An 18644-nucleotide genomic window follows, 5' to 3' on the forward strand; every position below is an offset into this window, starting at 1 on the left:
AAAATGAAAGTGCAAAAAAAAAAAAAAAAAAAAAGTAAAAAAAGAAGTTAAGGACTAGGAAAACAAACTGACTCAATTCTTCAATGCTGCATTTCCAAATAGTAGTAAAAAAGTGAAGGCACAAAGTTATTAAATACAAAAACTGGCAAAAAATCTCTTTTATCTACTGTGTGCAATTGAAAGCAAGCACTTAGAATTAAAAAAAAAAACACATGTGCCCTGCCATTTTCCTAGTCCCTAGAAGTCTGACTTGAATAAATGCACTAGAAAGGTTTTTTTTTCCTATACCACTGAATATATTTTTTCTTCCTTTGAAATTATTCTCTCTTAAAAAATGTATTTACATATTTATTTAATTGGGGTGAAGGGGGAAGTATTTCCTAATCAGTAGAGAAACACCCCAATCCCTGATTTAATCATTATTTTATACCAAGAAAATTTAGTTAATTTAACACTAACACCACTAGATTAAATAGAAGTCTTTCTTTAAATCAGAAAAATGTGAGGATACTGTGAAAACATCTTCAACAAAGAGGATATTTTGTTGTCTAGTGAACAACAGCCTTCGAGCACTCAGACTCTTAAGTATCATAACCCCTACTGGTCCAATTAAATTCCAGGCAAATTCAGGGAATCACTTCACAGTGAATCACTTCACAGATTTCATCTCTCTGGTTATCATAAACCATATCTACTCTCATTTTCCCAGTACAGAGAAGATGAAACTCAAAGTGTAAAGTATTAGTTTTAACAGATTGATCAAGAGGTATGAATTTTAAAGATGAATCATAAAAATAATTGCTTGATTTTTTCAAAATCACATGAGTTTTTTATCAATGTGTAAAATGAAGTCATGGTATCATGGTGATAGCCAGAGACAATTGTATAATAGATGAAATAACTTTTATTCTGCAATATTTTTGGAGATAATAAATTGAATTATCCTGTACTAATTTTTGTAAGGTAAAACATCTCTTTGATTCATCAAAGAAACAAAATACTTTTGTTTCTAAAATGAAGTCCTTTCTTAAAAAACCTCCCAACAACACTCATAAGGCTTAATCCTGTAAAATAAGTAGAGGTAACACAGGGGAGACACAGCCCTCCTTGGATTAAGTGAATGGATTAAATTAATGAATGAAGGACAAGTTGATTTTCTGGGCACCACCGAAAATACTGGTAACAATGGCATGGTATTTTGCAGAACAGAGAAATGCAGTCACCCATACATCACAAAGTGATACGTTTGCTATTTGTTCATAATAAATCACAAATTAATGTAATCTTGTACCATAATTATAATACTATACTTTAGAAAGGCATGATACTATGATAATTTAGACACTAAGTAGTAAGAGCCCTGCCAAACTCTATAATTTTAGAGCATCAGGTCAACAAAAGCAAAAATGGCAAGATATGATTTTGAAAGGTTTCGAAAAACCTCAGTGGAATAGTTGTGAATCCAGATTTCATTTAATACAAACCACTAAAGCCTGAGGAGAAGGGGAGTTCCTTAGGATGGCCCTGGTTTTGGCATGGTGCTTGGTGTTTGAACAAGACAATTGGAATATGTGTTTTCCTGTAACAAACACTACATTGGCACAAATTTTGAAGACAGAAAAAAAACAGACACCACATTTGGGGTCCATATCTCACTGGCTGGTATAATGGGATCAGACAAGGGATCATGGTTTGAATCAATCTTTACAATACATGGCAAACTGTGCCTACGCATGAACGAATATAGCAGAGTTAATTAAAAAATCTGCTTGCTAAACTTTGGATATTTTGTTCTTCCTTTTATACGTATTTATCATTTAAAAGGTTCCTTTGTGCCATGTAATGTGGATGTAGATAGAGAAGGAAGTTTGTTTTGTTTAATTTGCTGTGGTAAAACAACTCTAAGAGTATGTCTGCTTCAAAAGCAGACTATTGTCACTATTGCTACGATTACTAATGATGGTGAAATGCCCTGGATTTATATGAGGAATATGGCACTGGAATCAGCAGTATTTCCAAAAGTACATAATTATTTTTAGAGATGATCCACACAAGTCCACTTCAAGAACCACTGGATTACAAAACCTGAGTCTTCACTATATTCTGACATTCAAAGGTACTAAGCACAAACCTCCTGAGAAGATCCAGTGTCACACCTGCTCACAGATTTTGTTGTTAAAAGTTTTTAAAAGCAAGTAATAAATTAAGAATACCCCTACAGAGCATTCAGTGTGTTTCGTGTAGTTTGAAAGGATAGGAAAAGGTCAAAAATTTTAAAAAAATCATAAATTTTCTACGAAGTTCCCTCTAAAGTTAGCAACTTAATTTAGAAGCACTGAACAAATAACTGAATTACAGAAAGACATGTAACAGCTAGAAGTCATAAAGAATAAAATTAAAATACAAATTTGTAAAAGTCATAAACCCCATAAGATTTGAGGAAATGTAATGAAACTGTGTCAGCAGAGATTTAGATTGGATATTAGGCAGAAGTTCTTCACCCAGAAGGTGGCTGGGCACTGGAACAGGCCCTGAGGGAAATGATCACAGCACCAGCCTGACAGAGTTGAGGAAGCATTTGGAGAATGCTCTCAGGCACATGGTGTGATTCTTGGGGTTCTCCTGTACAGGGCCAGAAGCTGGACTCAGTTATCATTGTGGATCGGTTCCAAATCAGGGCATTCTGTGATTGCATTCACTGATTCCTTTTGTCTGAATTAAGACACAAATCCTATCTTGAAGTTAAATACATATATATGTATAATGTGTGATATGGATATTGTCACCCTGATTCTTAAGACTTCCTAAAGCCTTCTGAGTTTACGTTCCTTTGGAGAACTTTCCCACACAATTTCTGTAAACAACATATTGTTTACATTCTTTTATGGGGGTGGAGAACACTTGATGTACTGGTGGTTTGTCCAATGTCTTCGGAGAGGTGGCCCATTCACTCTCCAATCCAATGTCACCCTTGGGAAGGTATAAAAGACAGAGTCAAATAATAAACAGCCTTTTTTACCTTGCAAGCAGCAAGTAGTCCGCGTTGTGCTTTCACGTGTCCCACAGCAACAGGATATGACATGATTTGACCTCATTACTTACCCCTTATTTCAGAGGTAATTATTTAGTACTTCTGAAAGTGCCTTCATCACAAGCGCAGTTGTTTGGACAGGCTTCTTAAAGGTGAGGTGCAGGGAGCCAACATCCAGCAACAGAACTGCTCTGAGAGGCCTAAAGTCCCAAAATTACTCTTTCAACTCAGCAAATCCACCAGTTCAGATATGCCCCATCTCCGTTTTCCATTTTATGCAGTCAATGAACACAGTTCTTACTGTGCTTGAGGCAGGGAGCATACTACATCTGAAATACTTTCCAAATACAGTCATCACCTTTTTGCAAAGAGAATTGTTCAGCTTTTGAGACAACTAAAAAGCCCTGAATTACCTTTTCTGCACCCTTGGCTTCTGTGTAAGAATAAGTAGGATTGACACAAAAAACCTCTGCTAAGCTTTAATCTCCTGTTGACAGAACTGTCATACTCAGTCAAGTACATTCAATGCAGATAACAATTTGGACTCTATAAAATACCAATGCTGATAGTTACAATTTTTAGCTGTCAGATTTTATTCCTCTACCAGAAAACTGTTTTCTACTAAAAATGTTAAGTGGTTCTCTGAACTATAAATAGAAAAAAGTGAAACAGGAAGATACCATGGACAAAGCTGCAATTACAGAAGGTTCTGGTGACAACAGCAAGCTCTGGAACCTTGCCCTTCTGGTTAATTACGATGTCATCATCCGCTCAATGCTCAGTGTTTATAGGGCTTTACTTCAGGCCCTATCATTTATTCTATATATTAACATCTAGAACTATAACCATGATACAACCTAGTCATTGGAAAAGGCCACAAACCCTGCTATGGTATACCTCAATGCCAGTGCTGCAGCTTTACTGCATCTGAGACAGAACCACAAATAAAACATGGGTTTTAAAACTGAGGAAAGTCAGAAAAGCACTGCTAAGTAGAGGTACTTTGAAGTAACCGGTAGCTCTGTACTTCTTGTGCTGTGCAATTTAAAAAGTGTCTGAAAAGGGTGCAAAGGGTGCTAATTAATTAACTAACACATATCCACTCCACAGCAGGCAACTCATCTTACTGGAGATATTTCTCATTTAGAATATTAAAAGGTATGGACTGAGGCTTCTATTTCTTTTTTCCCATGTTCAAAACCAGAAACAGATGTGGAATATCTGTTTATGATTTCTACTGCAGTGTATAGATCAGGAGGAACTCCACTAAGTAAAGACAGATTACATATAAATTATTTGCCTTGTAAATATTTCAGAGGATGTGGAATTAGAGGCCTGTAAGTTGTTTCAGACCACAAGATCTCCCTCTCTCTCTCTAATGTCTCAATAACAAACCTCTCATCTCTATTTCCAAAACGGAAGACATTATTCCCAGTCAGACCTAACCCTGCCCAGAAGCAAACAAATGTTTTTAAAGCTTAAAAAGCATGGCTTTTTTTTTCAAAGTCTCCCATGACTGTGTTAGCTAGCCCATTGCTAGAGAAAATGGTATTTAAAAAGAAAAGCATAGTACTGGAAAGTTAAGTTCTTGCATTTGATAGAATATTAGTTACTGCCCTTGAGATTCTTTCACTTCAGATCCAAGATCTTGAAGATGCCATATTGTGACTTGCTCTATAGTATACACTAGCAAACCTCTAAGTAATATTTTAGCAATAGCAAATCCACAGGAAAACCTCTCAACACCAATATATATATATATATTGTTCATATTCAGGCTGATATGGGTATAATTTTTAAAAGTCTAGGTATGCACTTAAATAAATGTATTGATGCAAAAGCATATCTCTGCCTGTGCATAGACAGGACATTGTTTTTCCCTCCCACCTTTCGAAATTTACACTTGAAATATTTTAAAACTCCCTTTTGAAATTTACACTTCAAATATTTTTAAACTATTATATCAGGAGTGAAGACCTGAAACGTGGTTTCTCCTCAGGTGTTTCCCACTTGATACTTGGCCGGGCAGTCAGAGGAAAGGCGCTCGGGCTACTTTGTACAGCCTGTCCGAGCCAGCTGCGCCGAGAGCCGCCCCTGGGCGCTCCACAGGCGGCGTGTCCGAACGCTCCCCGGAGCCGGCCGCGCAAGCGGCGCCCGTGCGAGGGGCACCTCCCGCTCCCGGGCGGCGCCTCTGGAGCAGCGGATTCCCGGGGCTCGACGGGCTGTGGGGGCTCCCAGGATGTGGGCTGCGGGGTTCCACGGCTGCCGTGGGCTGCGGGGTTCCACGGCTGCCGTGGGCTATGGGGGTTCCACAGCTGCCGTGGGCTATGGGGGTTCCACGGCTGCCGTGGGCTGCGGGGTTCCACAGCTGCCGTGGGCTATGGGGATTCCACGGCTGCCGTGGGCTGCGGGGTTCCACGGCTGCCGTGGGCTATGGGGGTTCCACAGCTGCCGTGGGCTGCGGGGGATCCACGGCTGCCGTGGGCTGCGGGGTTCCACGGCTGCCGTGGGCTATGGGGGTTCCACAGCTGCCGTGGGCTGCGGGGTTCCACGGCTGCCGTGGGCTATGGGGATTCCACGGCTGCCGTGGGCTGCGGGGGTTCCCCCGACGCGAGCCCCCCGGAGCCCCGCAGGCCCCGCGGCGGGCGGTGCGCGGGCGCCCTCTGCTGTCCCGCCGCGGCAGTGCCGCCGCGCGGCCCCGCGGCAGCGAGACCCGGGACACGGGTGGGAAGCACGGCACGGGCTAGCAGGAGCGGGGCCTCGCGGCGGTCGGGAGTTGACAAACAAACACTACCAGGACCTACCAGATAAAATACATATTTTTTCTCTTCAAATTAAAGGGTACGGCTGTTATAAATAAGGGGTGAGAATGCCACTGCATGTGAAAAAATGTATGGACGCACCTATGCGCACGGACATCCTTCTGCCCGCTCAGCGGTACCGCCCGGGAGGCCCCTCAGCCCCGCAGCGGCTCTCTCTGCTCTCTTACCTTGCAGGTGAGTGCATCGGCCTCAAAACATGGCATTCACGCAGTAAAAATATTCAAGCAATCAAGTTTTCTAGGGCTTCTGCTTCTTCCGTACCAGAAAGCAGCCCGAGGGAGTACAAGATACCACATTTCGCCTTAGCCGTGCCAAACCAAACCCGGGCTGGCAGGGCAGCTCCTGCACATCCCCGACTGCCAGAGACGCTGGCTCTCTCCCGGCCCTCGGTCCCGCAAGTCATCCGGGGCAGTTGCCGCACTCGGGTTCGGGCAGTCCGTTGTTCTGATGTTTTCGTGTTTCCTTAATCTTGATAAAGGGACCAGACAAGGAGAATGGTTATGGTAAATAAATTCTTGTCGACTTCAGTGAGGTGGCGATAGTAGCTGGACAGTATCCTGTGTTACCTGAGTACAGAATGAAAATAAACAGCCTACAACCTTCAATCCTGTTTTAAGAACCAGAGTGTTTATGAGACTATGACATTTATGAACCTAAAGAATATTTATGATATTAACCAAAATCAACCAATCAGTCACTTTAGGAAGGCTATATCTGAGATAGTGAAAATCCTGGAACTTTTGAAAAAGAGAATTAAATTATTTCATTGCATCAATTGTCTTAAATAAACAGTACACTAAAATGAGGCCTCATATTAAACACCATCATTTTAATGGTTTTCAACAGAAGGAAATGGAAAACATTGGTGAAATTAACCTGACAGATGAGGTAGGAGAGCTGCAATTTTAGAAGTAATATCCTTCCACAAGATCCAAGAAAAATGAAACAGTCCTGTGTTTTTGTGTAGGCTCCTTATTTTATTTTCTGTTGCTTTGACTGGCAAGCCCAAGTATTTTAGCATGAATTTTATTACTGAGGAAAACAGCACGATTATTTAATGAAGATTACATCAGAGATGCATCTCATACCTTTAATATCATAATATTAACTTAAGAAAAAAGTTTATCCAGCTGTTCTTTCTAAAAACTCAGTAGATCAACAAGAAAATTGTAGCTATGGGTTTTTTCCCATGTTTTTCTGAAATGAGCATTCACAGAAATTAGAATTTCTGCAAAGTATTTTTCCTTCATTAAATCTAAAATTTCTGATGAAGATTCCAGTGAAAAAATATAGACACTAGTCAGAAATATATTCTTCTTCTATACAACTATATCTGTGTCACTATTTTACCATTTTCCTTAATGATGGTTATTGTGATGTGAAATGTTATTGGACCCCATGAACAGAATACTGACGACAAAATGGAAAGGAAATTACAGAAATGTATATTTCTGATTCTTTTGGGTTTTTGAAAATATTTTCCTTCTGAATTGACTGTGTGAATTCTCAAACTTGTTCTTTACACTCCAGGTATCTTTACTTAAAGATTTCAGTCTACCAGAAGGACTGAAATGCAATTTCAGTACAAACCTTTGAATGACCCTTTTTAAAAATACCAGTCTGCTGAACAGTGTCACAGACTTGCCTGGAGGTTGCCATCAAGGATAGCAAATCTCTTGGGAAGCCTGAAATACAGGACACTAGCCAGAGTAAATACTATTTAAGATTCTTCTGATTTGTGTACATGTAATGAGCATTAGAGCAGTTTCAGGGATAGTTATTAAAAGAGAAAGAGTGAGCACTAAGAGGACTCTATTTGTTCCCTGACAGCATTACCTGGAGTTACCTAAACACCAGAGCATGGTTCTATCTTCCAAATTGATTGTTATAGACAGGGAGAAAAAAAATTGTTTTTCTCTTCTATGTAGTCAAAGCATAGAAGGGAATCTGATTATTTCTTCATAGTGGATGCAATCCTTTGTCCTTACTAAAACCAGCAATGCAAATGTTTGCTGCAACAGAAAATGTGTTATGAGGTTGTATAATAGCTGCCCACTTCTCACTTAACAGAAATAAAATTATTATAATTCCATGTAAACAGCCTTTCAGTCATATGTCATATTCTAGTTAAGGCTGACCAGCATAGAATTTGATCTGTGCGAGGAGTCCAATGTAACTGGCAGAATTGTCCCAAGAATAACCAATAAGGATTTATGTTGAAAAATGAACAGGGTAGATGTCATCTGCTGGGAAACACAACTGAAAAAAAAGTAAGAACAGGAAATACCTGAACTGCAGGTCCCACGTGACAAAAGAGCAACATTAAAGAATGTTTTTCTTGGCCTTCACTAAAAAGATGCTTTCTCCAAAATATGTTCCTTAATTAAAAGAAAAATACCAGTATTCTCCTGATTTAAGAGAAAATAAATCATAACTGAAACACTACAGACTGCTTGTTTTCAGGTTTGAATTATCTACTTCGTGCATGCAGACAATATGATCCTCCTAACCAGTATTGTAAAGCTTCTTAGCATCGAGAGTATGCCATCAAACAGCAACCTCAGTAACCTTAGAGGCTTTTTGGTCCATGTTTCTGATTTAGGGTGAAGTTGTTTAGTGAGGATTGAAATTTTGTGGGCTCTGCTCAAAGAGAACATAACATTATGCATCCCACACAGGGATTCATGCAAAAATAGATATGTTTACTTCAAACTGCAAGAAATATAAATACTTAAATTCCAAACATTAGAGAACAAAATTAAGTACTTGTGCTCACACTTTCAAGAGGAAAAGAAGAAATAATCACAGTTTACAGGAGGGTCTCTTTGCATCTGCAGTTCAGTTGCTGCAGTCCATCATCTCCACTACCTTTGAAAGTATGCTATTTAAAAAATGTTGAGCCACACTTACAAAGAACTCTGAGTGCTTCCTGTGCTGTCTCCTTGCCTCAGTCTCAACCAGGGCTGGAATCTAATAACTCGGAACTAGTGATTTCCTGGCAGAATATTGTATTTCAGCTTACAATCATTCTTTCTGGGAATTGAGGTAGTGCATTGAATCCATAAGTGTGCAGGCTGGATTCGATCTACTCTAATCCAATGTTTAAAAACAATATTTACCTTACTTTAGTGGAATTTTAGCCATTTCCTTTATTACTTTGATAATACTTCAGAGATAGCTCTAAAACAGGATGGGAAGGAAGAAAAAAAAGTCTCAGGGAAAATTAAAGAAGTCTATATAAACGTGACTTTTTCCAGCATTCTGATATATGCATGTTCATATTTTTATATGTGTATAATACACAATCTATCATGAAGAAATAGTTTACTGCAAATATTTATATAAAGCATGTTGGCACCAGGGATTGCATACTATTTGACATATTCTGTTCTCATTATTGAAAAAGTATTGGTGCTTTCTAACGTACTGTTTATAAGAAGGCAACCACAACATTACTCTTCCAGGTTTAGCACTCCAAATCTCCTTCATAAGAGCCAACATGAAGTGCATTTGTATTTTTGTATTCTTATACCAGATTGATGTATATTTAGCAAGCACCAACTTTTTTTCAGCAGTTCCTGAAACCGTTTGACTGGATGCAGCCTGGAGATTCATGCATCTTACCACTGAAAGGATCAAAGTTTGTTGTCACTGTATCTGGTTAACACAGGCAATTATTAAAAGGAAGGAGAAAACTACTTGTGCCAGAACTTAGACCCTTTAATAACTCAGAGTTCTATGTTTAGAACAGAACAAGGAATTACAACACACAATATTTTGAGCTTTATTTCCAGTCATTTTATTCCGTTCAGGATTTCAAATAGAAATCCTAAGCTGCCACAGGTTTTGTTTTTGCATGAACAGTTCTTCCACAAACAGGGCAGAAATTACTTTCAGACAGGAATCATTATTTAAATAACACATTGTTCCACCCAGTAACAAATACACTGGCAGTGCAAGAAAATTAAATTGGGGGGGAAGACTTGGCATATTTCATCAGTTCAATGAATTATGAAATAAAGTTCTAGAGGATCTGCAAACCCAAAACACCACAAAGGTCACTTATCCATAGTTATTTATTCTGCTATGCTTAATGACAAGTTTTGCAAGCAAACCATTTGGTAAGAATTTCATCCTGAAGAAATGAAAATAACAATAATAAAACTCAACAGTTATATAAAATCATATATGTTTAGAGATACACAATTTATGTGATGAGGTTTTTCCTCAAAGAAAAAGCCCTTCAAATTGCTACTGAATGGAAAAGAGAGGCTGCTTAAAGTACTTGGGGTGATTCAAGTTCCCAGCTTTCTCAGGGGTAAAAAAGAGTTCACAGTCATTCCTCAAAATCCAAATAATATAATCAGTCTTAGGTCTCTGTCCAACCTGGGATTCATTTTTTCCTGGCTTCTAATTTTCAACGATGCTCACTTCTCTTCTGCAAAAGAGAAATTCCACCTTCATCTCTGCAGTGCTTACTGGTCTCAATCTCCACATTGTCCCTTTGATCTCACACTTAAAGCCTATTTGAGGCAGCTGCCAACCTGTCCATGTATTTCTGTGGGCAATATGCTTTCATAACACCTGGTTTTGGCAATCGCCTTCAGTAAAGCTGAGGGCTTAATTAGGTCCTACATGGACCCTGATATGTAGAAGATCTACATATCCCCTTACCAGGATGGAAGAGGAATTCTGAAATTAAAAAAGTCATGGTCTCTGGAGTTTTAAAAAATGTGGACTTTGCCTAAATTTTCTATATGGCCACAACTTTCACAAGACATTAAGTAGCAGTGGGTCAATTAAAAGCATGTTTAAGTCTTCTACATAAAGAAATTAAGATCTTCAGAAGAGCTCTGAAGTGAAAGTAGGAAGACTTAACTCATCAAAATTCCTTTCAGTTAGTTAGGAAGTTTTATTCTTATACAAACTTCAGCATTACCACTACTAGAGAGCTCTAGAAGATATAGGAATTAAGGAATACCATCAAGGAAATAAAGCCATACATTCAGCTATTAACTTAATAAATTTTAACAGTATTAAAGCTCAGGGGAAATTATATTTAATTTCCTTTTGTTCACTACTTTTTTTTTTAAGATAGCATGGAAAGTTATGAGAGACTCGTCCTGACTTTTGGAGCCCCAGTCTATGATGAATCCTTAAACTTATATGTTAGTCTTTTTAACAGACTGCTGCTTTCTTTTTCCTTGTGCTTCAGCATTTCCTGATACCATCAGAGACCACAGGTGGAGCATTGAAATAAAGCAAGAAAGAGCTTTCTCCTGATGAAATGTCCAGACAGACATGACTGAAGAGATGAGCAGCTACCCATATCCTAGGTATGAGGTTTCATTGTTACATTACCCAGCACAGGGGAATTTCATCCAATCTGTTTAATTAATTTTAGTACTTACATTTCATGGTAATTATTTTTCCCCACCTCAATATGTTGTGACCTGAGGATTTTTTTTAAGATGAAAAAATCATTAGAATACTCTCAGTAATATTCTGGGGAAAAAAGAAAAAGAAAAAATTGAGAAACAAATCCTGTATTGTTTAGCTATATTATTTCACCAGCATTCCTTTTCCTTCAACCTTTTGGACATTAGGCAGTGTCTTTATTTTAAATTATCTTCATTTAATTATCATCTAAGGGTAATTGTAGCCAAATTGTTTCTTCTGTGGTAATTGCCCATAAAAGAATGGAACAATAGGGTGAAGGAATGGGTCACCCAGCCCTCTTTGACCAAAAAGATCTACCCAAATATTACAACTAGCCCTTCTTTATATTGAGGGTGGCAGAGCACCAGAACAGGCTGCCAAGGGAGGTCACTGAGTCTCCCTGTCTGGAGGCATACAAAACCCACCTGGACATGTTCTTGTGTCACCTGCCCAACTCTGCTTTGGAGGAGGGATTGGACTTGATCTTCAGAGATCCCTTCCAAACCTGGATTCTCTGTGATTATGCAGTATCTGAAATACAAGTGTACATTTTTTTCTGTGTCACAGGTTTTTTTTTCCCTTAGTTCCAGTGCAAGCAAGTCTTTCAAACCATCTGGAAGGCTGAGAAACAGCTGACAAAGTGAATTTGCTTTCCTGCATAAAATATTTAAGAAAAAATTGTTTGGTTTCTGACTACTTTCTTCATGCAAAACAAAGATAGATAACCATCCTTCAGAAAAATTCCAGCTGTGTTAGTTTGAAGGTCATCTTTTGAAAACTATGTGTAATATGTATTTTGTATGCTTCTATACACGATTATTACTTTCCTTGGTTTTGTTAGCATGTCCTAACTATCAACCGCAACTCCTGTTTTGTTTGGCAAGCCTCCCAACAGTCAACAGATGTTTTCTCCCTCCTATTTCTTCCCTGAGCAAATGACTTCCAAATGATATCATCTCTCCTTGAACATAGAAGGTGACTCCCTTTGTCCCAGGGCTCTCTTCTGAGCCTTGGTGTTTAGAAACTTGTTAAATAAAAAGGTCCCATTTTCTAAAACAGTGCAAACTTTTCATTAACAAAATTATACTATGGACCACCAAGGCCAACAGACAGTATAGCCAACTAGGCTTACCTCTAAAGTGTTGGAAGACAAGTCTCAGCTATGAAAATCTGCAATTCATAATGGTTTGCATGGTATGCTTCTCTGCCTAACAAAATAGATTCCATTTACCTGCCGGAAAGCATTATTTGATAAGTGATTTGGTGCTTGCCACACACGGTCCTACGATTGCCTGTAAGATTCAAAGAATATGCATAGATCATCTAATGCTACTTCCTTTTGTAATTTCTTTAGTGGAGTCAACATATGATATGGAAAGAAAATCAAGAATTCTTTTCTCAAGCTTGGGCTGAATTGAAATATCACAGTGAAGTCATTTAACTTTTTCATGCTAAAGGTCTAAAAATAAAACAGGTATTTTTCAGAGTTAACCTTCTAGAACAGAAAAAAATCAAGAGAATTTTTCAATTAGCACTTATTTGTTGTGGCGCGGCATGCGCTCCTCGCCGCGGCACCCCGAGCAGTGCCGGGCTGGGCGGTGAGGGAAGAGAACGGGCGGCCGCTTTCCCCCGCAAGCTCTGCAGTTTCAGTTCGTGGCGCGCAGGGACAGACGAAGGCGACACGGGACTTGGGGGGGAACGAGATGGTTTTATTCCATGAGCCCCAAGACCCCGGCGGGCGGGGGGGCAAAGGTTTTATACAGAACTCAGGAGGACGGGTGTAGGAACAGTAACCAATGAGGGAATAGCAGGGGAGGAGTTTAGGGCAGAACTAACATCTGGGAGCTGAGGAGGGGGCTAGAATGAATGACAGGGAAGGTTCTAGGGAAAGGGGCAGGGAAAGGGAGGATTGGGGGGGGGGGAAACAGATATTAAACAAATATCAAATGAAAGAAAAACACACCACCGCACTTATTACTGTTAAGAATCCTGGATATCTTTTAAGACTCAGCTGAGCTCTTTTTATTCATCCAGTAATCTCAGTTAGTTAAAAGCACAATTTAGCAATCTGTGTTTGAAATATGTGTACAGTAGATACACTTTCAGGAAGGAACATAATTATTGCCATTTGAAAAGCACATATTTCAATGTACATTTGAAAAATAAACTTCTCAGTTGGGTAGGGCATGGTGCTAATAACCCTGAGGTTGTGGGTTTGATCCTCATATTGGCCATTCATTTAACAGCTGGACTCAATGATCCCTCTGGCCCTTCCAACTCAGGATATTCTGTGATTTCTGTGACATCTCTTTCTCCAAGCAATCTGCAGTTCTAAAAATGTGATATGCAAAATGAGCGCACAGGAGGAAGGAATTTGTGAAGAAACAAGGATTTTGTATCTCTTATATCTTGCTCGCCTAGTTTTCCAGCACAGGGAGTTATGGCTGTTCAAATCAGACTACTCCATTCTCGTACATAAAGTTACTCTTCCAGGCTCTCTGTTGTTAGCAGGACTTCTTATATTCCTCCTCAGAGCTGCCCTCTCCATATGTAAAATTCATCCTCTGGCCTGAAGGTCAAAGTGTTCAACATAAATCTTAGACAAGATGAGAAGCCCTTCCTCAAGGATTTTCCATTGCCTGAGATTGTCTGCAATGGTGCAATGCTGCCATTTCAGCTGGTAGGGTCTTTCTGTCTCTGAAGAGTTGGTCTTTGCTGAATACAAAACCCATCTCTAGCAGGTACACTCTGTGACATTATACTTGACTTTATTTTTAAAACCCTTTACTGACATTGGCAAATCCTAGGCACGGTCTGTGAGTGATTGGCATATTATGAAACCAGAAGAAGGTGCAGAAAAATTTATAAAATACTTATCCAGATGACTGAGACAGACAGCATTTCAGATTTAAAGTAAGAAGCAGGAATTCCTGGATGTCAACTGCATAATCAACTACAGATTCCCTTCAAATAATACATACAGAATCCAAAGGCAAAAGATCAGTAGAAACTTATTGCAGGCTCAGCAGAAGGTTTTCTAAGACCGCAAACTCAGGGTTGTTATCAGTAACCTTGGCCTGGTTGCTTCCTTTACCCACACCTAAGGTGTGGAAAATCAGTCTGGCAGCTTCCAGAACTGTGTTGGTTTGGCAAAAGCTGATTCTGTGCTGTGGAGTGGCCCTCACAAGCAGCAGCTGTCTGACCATCCTTCCCGTGGCAGTGGGAACAGCAATCCCTACTCTTCACAGTCTTTCCCTATAACAGATTTCCTGGACATCTGTCCCCATGCTTCCTGTGGCAGGACTGTCCCCTCAAACAGCAAAATTCATGATCTTCTGCATTGCTAAGAAGCACTGGGCTAGTTCTGCTTGGGAATCACAATTTTTAATGACCAGTAAGTAGTTACTTTCAAAATCATTACTATTACAAAGGGCCTATATTTTTAATCCTAAAAGCACCAATGTACAGAAAACCACAAGGTGCCAAGGCTTAGTAGCTAATAAGATGATTCACTGTCTCCACCTTTCACTATGGTTAAAATCTTAGACTCTAGCTTTACTGCTCTTCAGGGACCTCTGACACATCTTTGAGATCTGTGTTGAGATTAAACAAAAACATTTGTGAGCATGGACCACCTACACTGAGTTAAAGCATTTGAAATTAAATACTTCTCTGATTATGCAATGTTAAAATCCTTACTGTTAATACAGTTTAGCTTCTTCTGGATTGCAAATTCTCAATTTTATTTAGCATATAAAGCTAAAGCCCAGAATCAGTCAAGCCATTTTTCACTATAAGTAATGGTTCTTCCATTTGATATACACTAAGAATCATCTCTCGGCAAGATTTTCCCCTATCATTAGGTTTTGTTCTCATAACAGAGCTATTGGATTTGAAACAAAAATGTGGTTGTCTAACCACAAAAATCCAACAAGGAGCACAAAGTAAAAGAATCCTTAAAAGGCTTCTGTTTTTGGTTTTAATTTTAAATATAGTATTAGTATAGCACTTTTAAAATTAGACATGTCAGAAATGTACAAACAGAGCACCTAATATAAATGGAATGCAGCTTAAAATCACAAGTCTTCATATGCAGGCTTCATATGCAGCTACTTTAAAAGTGTAATTTTGAACATCAAAAATACAAGGATGAGGAGAAAAGTTATATATCCTTATTCCTTCCCATTTCCTCATTGTAGAAAGTGCTGACATAACCCTTCAAAGCTTTGGTGTATCCTGAAGAATTTACCTTCAAATTCATTAAATGATCTGCAAATTTTACTAAAGTTTTGAGCTAATATCTAATAAAATAATGGATCTCAGTAAAATGAAATTACCATCCTTCAAAAGATACATTTTATATTTTATTGTGACTGATCCAGAATTAAATTATAAAACCCCCTTCATATTAGTTTTTAAATAGAAGTTTAGGTCTCCTGTGCTGCTTCCTCAACTGTTTGTTATGAACATGAAGTGTTACCACCTTATCAGTCACTAAATCATATTGAATTGCCATTGTGCTTGATTATCTATGGGTATATGTTTTATTATGTTCTATTCTAGAAGAAGATAGATTATTGAGAAAGACACAATGTTTTCTACAAATGCATCTTTGATAAATGTTTTTGATAAAAAACTTTTGATAAATCAAATTAAAACCCCAGGAATTTTTATAACTTTTTTTCATTCCATGACATTCAAATGTTTCTTTCTAGTAATCTGGAGACACTTCTATAAAGTGGATGGTCATACAAATCCATATTTGTGAGCTTTAACTGACTTCGACAGAGCTACACAAAAAGAAAAAAAAAATGCTAATAAAATGCTAGATAAAAGATAAAATAAGGAGTCATATGAAGTAAAAAAATCACTAATTAAAGATGTACCCCACAGTCTGAATTTATCCTCTGCAGTGTTTTCCTGATCTGCTTGGCCCAAGAAATATGAAATAGTGAAAGACGTGTGGAACAGTCATGACTACATTTCAACACACCCATTCCACAGAAAATGCATCTCATTCATAGAAGAAAACCATGAAGACAGCTAGGCTCAGAATTTTCTATGTATAACAATTGAAAATGGTCCTGAAAAGAAGTGTTGATAATTGTGACAAAAAATATTTGAATATATTATTGGTGTTGTGCCAGATACATGCTCCATTTTGTTTTTTCTCAGACAGAGGTTTTCTTAGAAGATTTCATTGCCTACATAACTGCTTTACTTCTTCCAATTTCTGCCTCTCATAAGCTATCTAAAATGCAAAGCAATGGCACTCTGCCATGAATCTCAGCATATCACTTCCCCATCTGTCCAAATCAGGCACCTGTCCAGATTAAAATGAAGCTTTTCTCTGTTGCACATCTAGATTTAATTCTGACAAAAATCCAAGGTTATGAAAAACGGGATGTGCAACTGCATCTGACTGCAACACAGAATCAAAATGCTGCTTGGGCGTGTGTCCGTCACCAGCTCAATGTGCGGCAGGAAGTCCTGGATCTCTTTCACAGTGCCTCTGGAGCTGCTGTCTCTCACAGATGCCTCTTGCATAGGTCAGACAGATCCTGTCAGATCCTGTTCTGGAGACCATTTGTCACAATCCCTTAAATCTTATCAGCAATACAAATTCAATTACCACTTATGGTGCCATTAATTTACTTCTTAATAATTAATTAATTAATAATAATTTCTTATTAAAAAAAAAAAATTGAGCTTTCTCTCTAATAGGCAGTCTTGGCTATTAAATCAAGTTCACTATGATTTAATGAGTTCTGAATAATCTTTCACCATGTTTTTTCCACAGATAATTGCTGTTTCATGTCTGATTGAGATGCCCAAATTAGACTTCACCTTTCCTGACAGGAATAGAATATTTGCAGTGTAATATCTGATATCAGAAATTAATAAGACTTTCATTTTTTCTGGATTTAGAATAGTTTTGCTTCCAAATTACTTATGGGTTACTTAAGCTATTTATTGATTCTCTGAAAAAAACATTTTTGCTTGTTTACAAATGTACCAGCAGTTTCATTGTATGCTCCGTGGTCCTCAAATTGTGAGATATATAGTAAAAAATAATTCTGTAGTTAAGAATATAATACAACTACATAACAGCACTCCTGAACTGCTCTAAAATTTTTTAATCATAAATCTATTATGATTTTGTCAATGAGTTTTAGAACTCACTTTTCTGGCCAGTCTTTTCTTGAATCTTGCATTGTTCACCTATAGGCTTTGAAATCTCACAAAATTGATTGGTTTATATCTGATGCCATGTCTGACATTTTTCATAATAATTTCTCATTTCATGCCACCATCATCACTTCTGCTGTAGGAAAAACTGGAAGAACAACTAAGCAAGGTTAGAAGACATTTTAGCAAACAGTCCGATGTACACTTTAACTAGACACACTGCCCTAGAAAAGGGAATAAAATTGGAGAGTTACAGCTCTGCAACTCCAAAATCACCAAAAGACATCAATGACAGAGACAAAATTATGCACATCTTTTCCTGTCTACTCCCATACTCAGTCCTCTTCCACGAGCACTTCCAGGACAAAATTTCAATGTCTACAAAAACTGCAGATTTGGAAATACCCAATGATAGTCTCTACAACAGAATCATCTAGGTGAAGTTCAGGGTCAGACAACTCAGCACATGAGTCTTAGTACAAAATTAAACCTTTGACCCCTTCCACACAAATATACACATATATAGTCAAGATTATTATCTACTCTCTTGACCATTCTACATTTCAAAGTTTTAGGATACATTTGATTTCTTGGAAAGCATCATACTGCATATCTACATCGTAAACAAACCTGAAGAAAATGTAAGGCGTAATTTTATTTTTAGGGCCAGCCAATAGAAGGCATACAAATATGCTCTCTTCAATATTGACATGGGTGCCTAAACTCAGGGAAAAAAAAGTATAAGAAATTTTCCAGATGGACCAAAACGCCCTGTAACTTGTTTAGAATCTCACAACACAAACACTTCAGGTCTAACAGCTGCCAGAATGGGTGTGTTTGTGTGTGGTGCACGCATATGTGTGTGTGTCTCTCTCTTTTTCTTGCTCTGTCTTTTCCTATTTTTGTAGTGTTTGCTCTCTGGCTTTACTTTTTTACAGCAGTTTTTGCCAATCCAAAATATGTAGACACTAAGTTAAATCACTCATTTTGTTTATGTGGCAACAAGTTCAGACTTCTTGCCGAAAAATGTTCTTGGCTTTGGACAAAGCAGGCTTTGAGATGCTTCCATCTGTTTTGAATACACCACAAATCGTAGTATGGAAACCATTGCTCTCAACTGGTAGCCAATTTGCTGAATAAACCTATATTAAAAAAAATAAGTA

General features: G+C 38.3%; 2 long non-coding RNA genes across 13 annotated transcripts in view; one reads left to right on the forward strand and one right to left on the reverse strand.

Annotated features, from left to right (window-relative positions):
- LOC146767339 (uncharacterized) overlaps window positions 1-11079 on the reverse strand; it is a 184133-nt gene extending 173054 nt beyond the window's left edge. For all 9 annotated transcript variants that reach the window (XR_014955595.1, XR_014955593.1, XR_014955592.1 and 6 more), the window contains exon 1: window positions 6021-11079. This is a non-coding gene — a long non-coding RNA (uncharacterized LOC146767339). The remainder of the gene's footprint in view (window positions 1-6020) is intronic.
- Window positions 5544-18644, forward strand: part of LOC110475252 (uncharacterized) — a 44555-nt gene continuing 31454 nt past the window's right edge. Inside the window, exons 1-2 of one of the 4 annotated variants that reach the window (XR_014955585.1) lie at window positions 5544-6027; window positions 11069-11189. This is a non-coding gene — a long non-coding RNA (uncharacterized LOC110475252). The remainder of the gene's footprint in view (window positions 6028-11068; window positions 11190-18644) is intronic. The other 3 variants (XR_014955586.1, XR_014955584.1, XR_014955583.1) reach the window with 3 other exon arrangements.

The sequence above is a fragment of the Lonchura striata genome, chromosome 5 (assembly GCF_050655825.1).
Source record: "Lonchura striata isolate lonStrDom1 chromosome 5, ASM5065582v1, whole genome shotgun sequence".
NCBI lineage: Eukaryota > Metazoa > Chordata > Aves > Passeriformes > Estrildidae > Lonchura > Lonchura striata.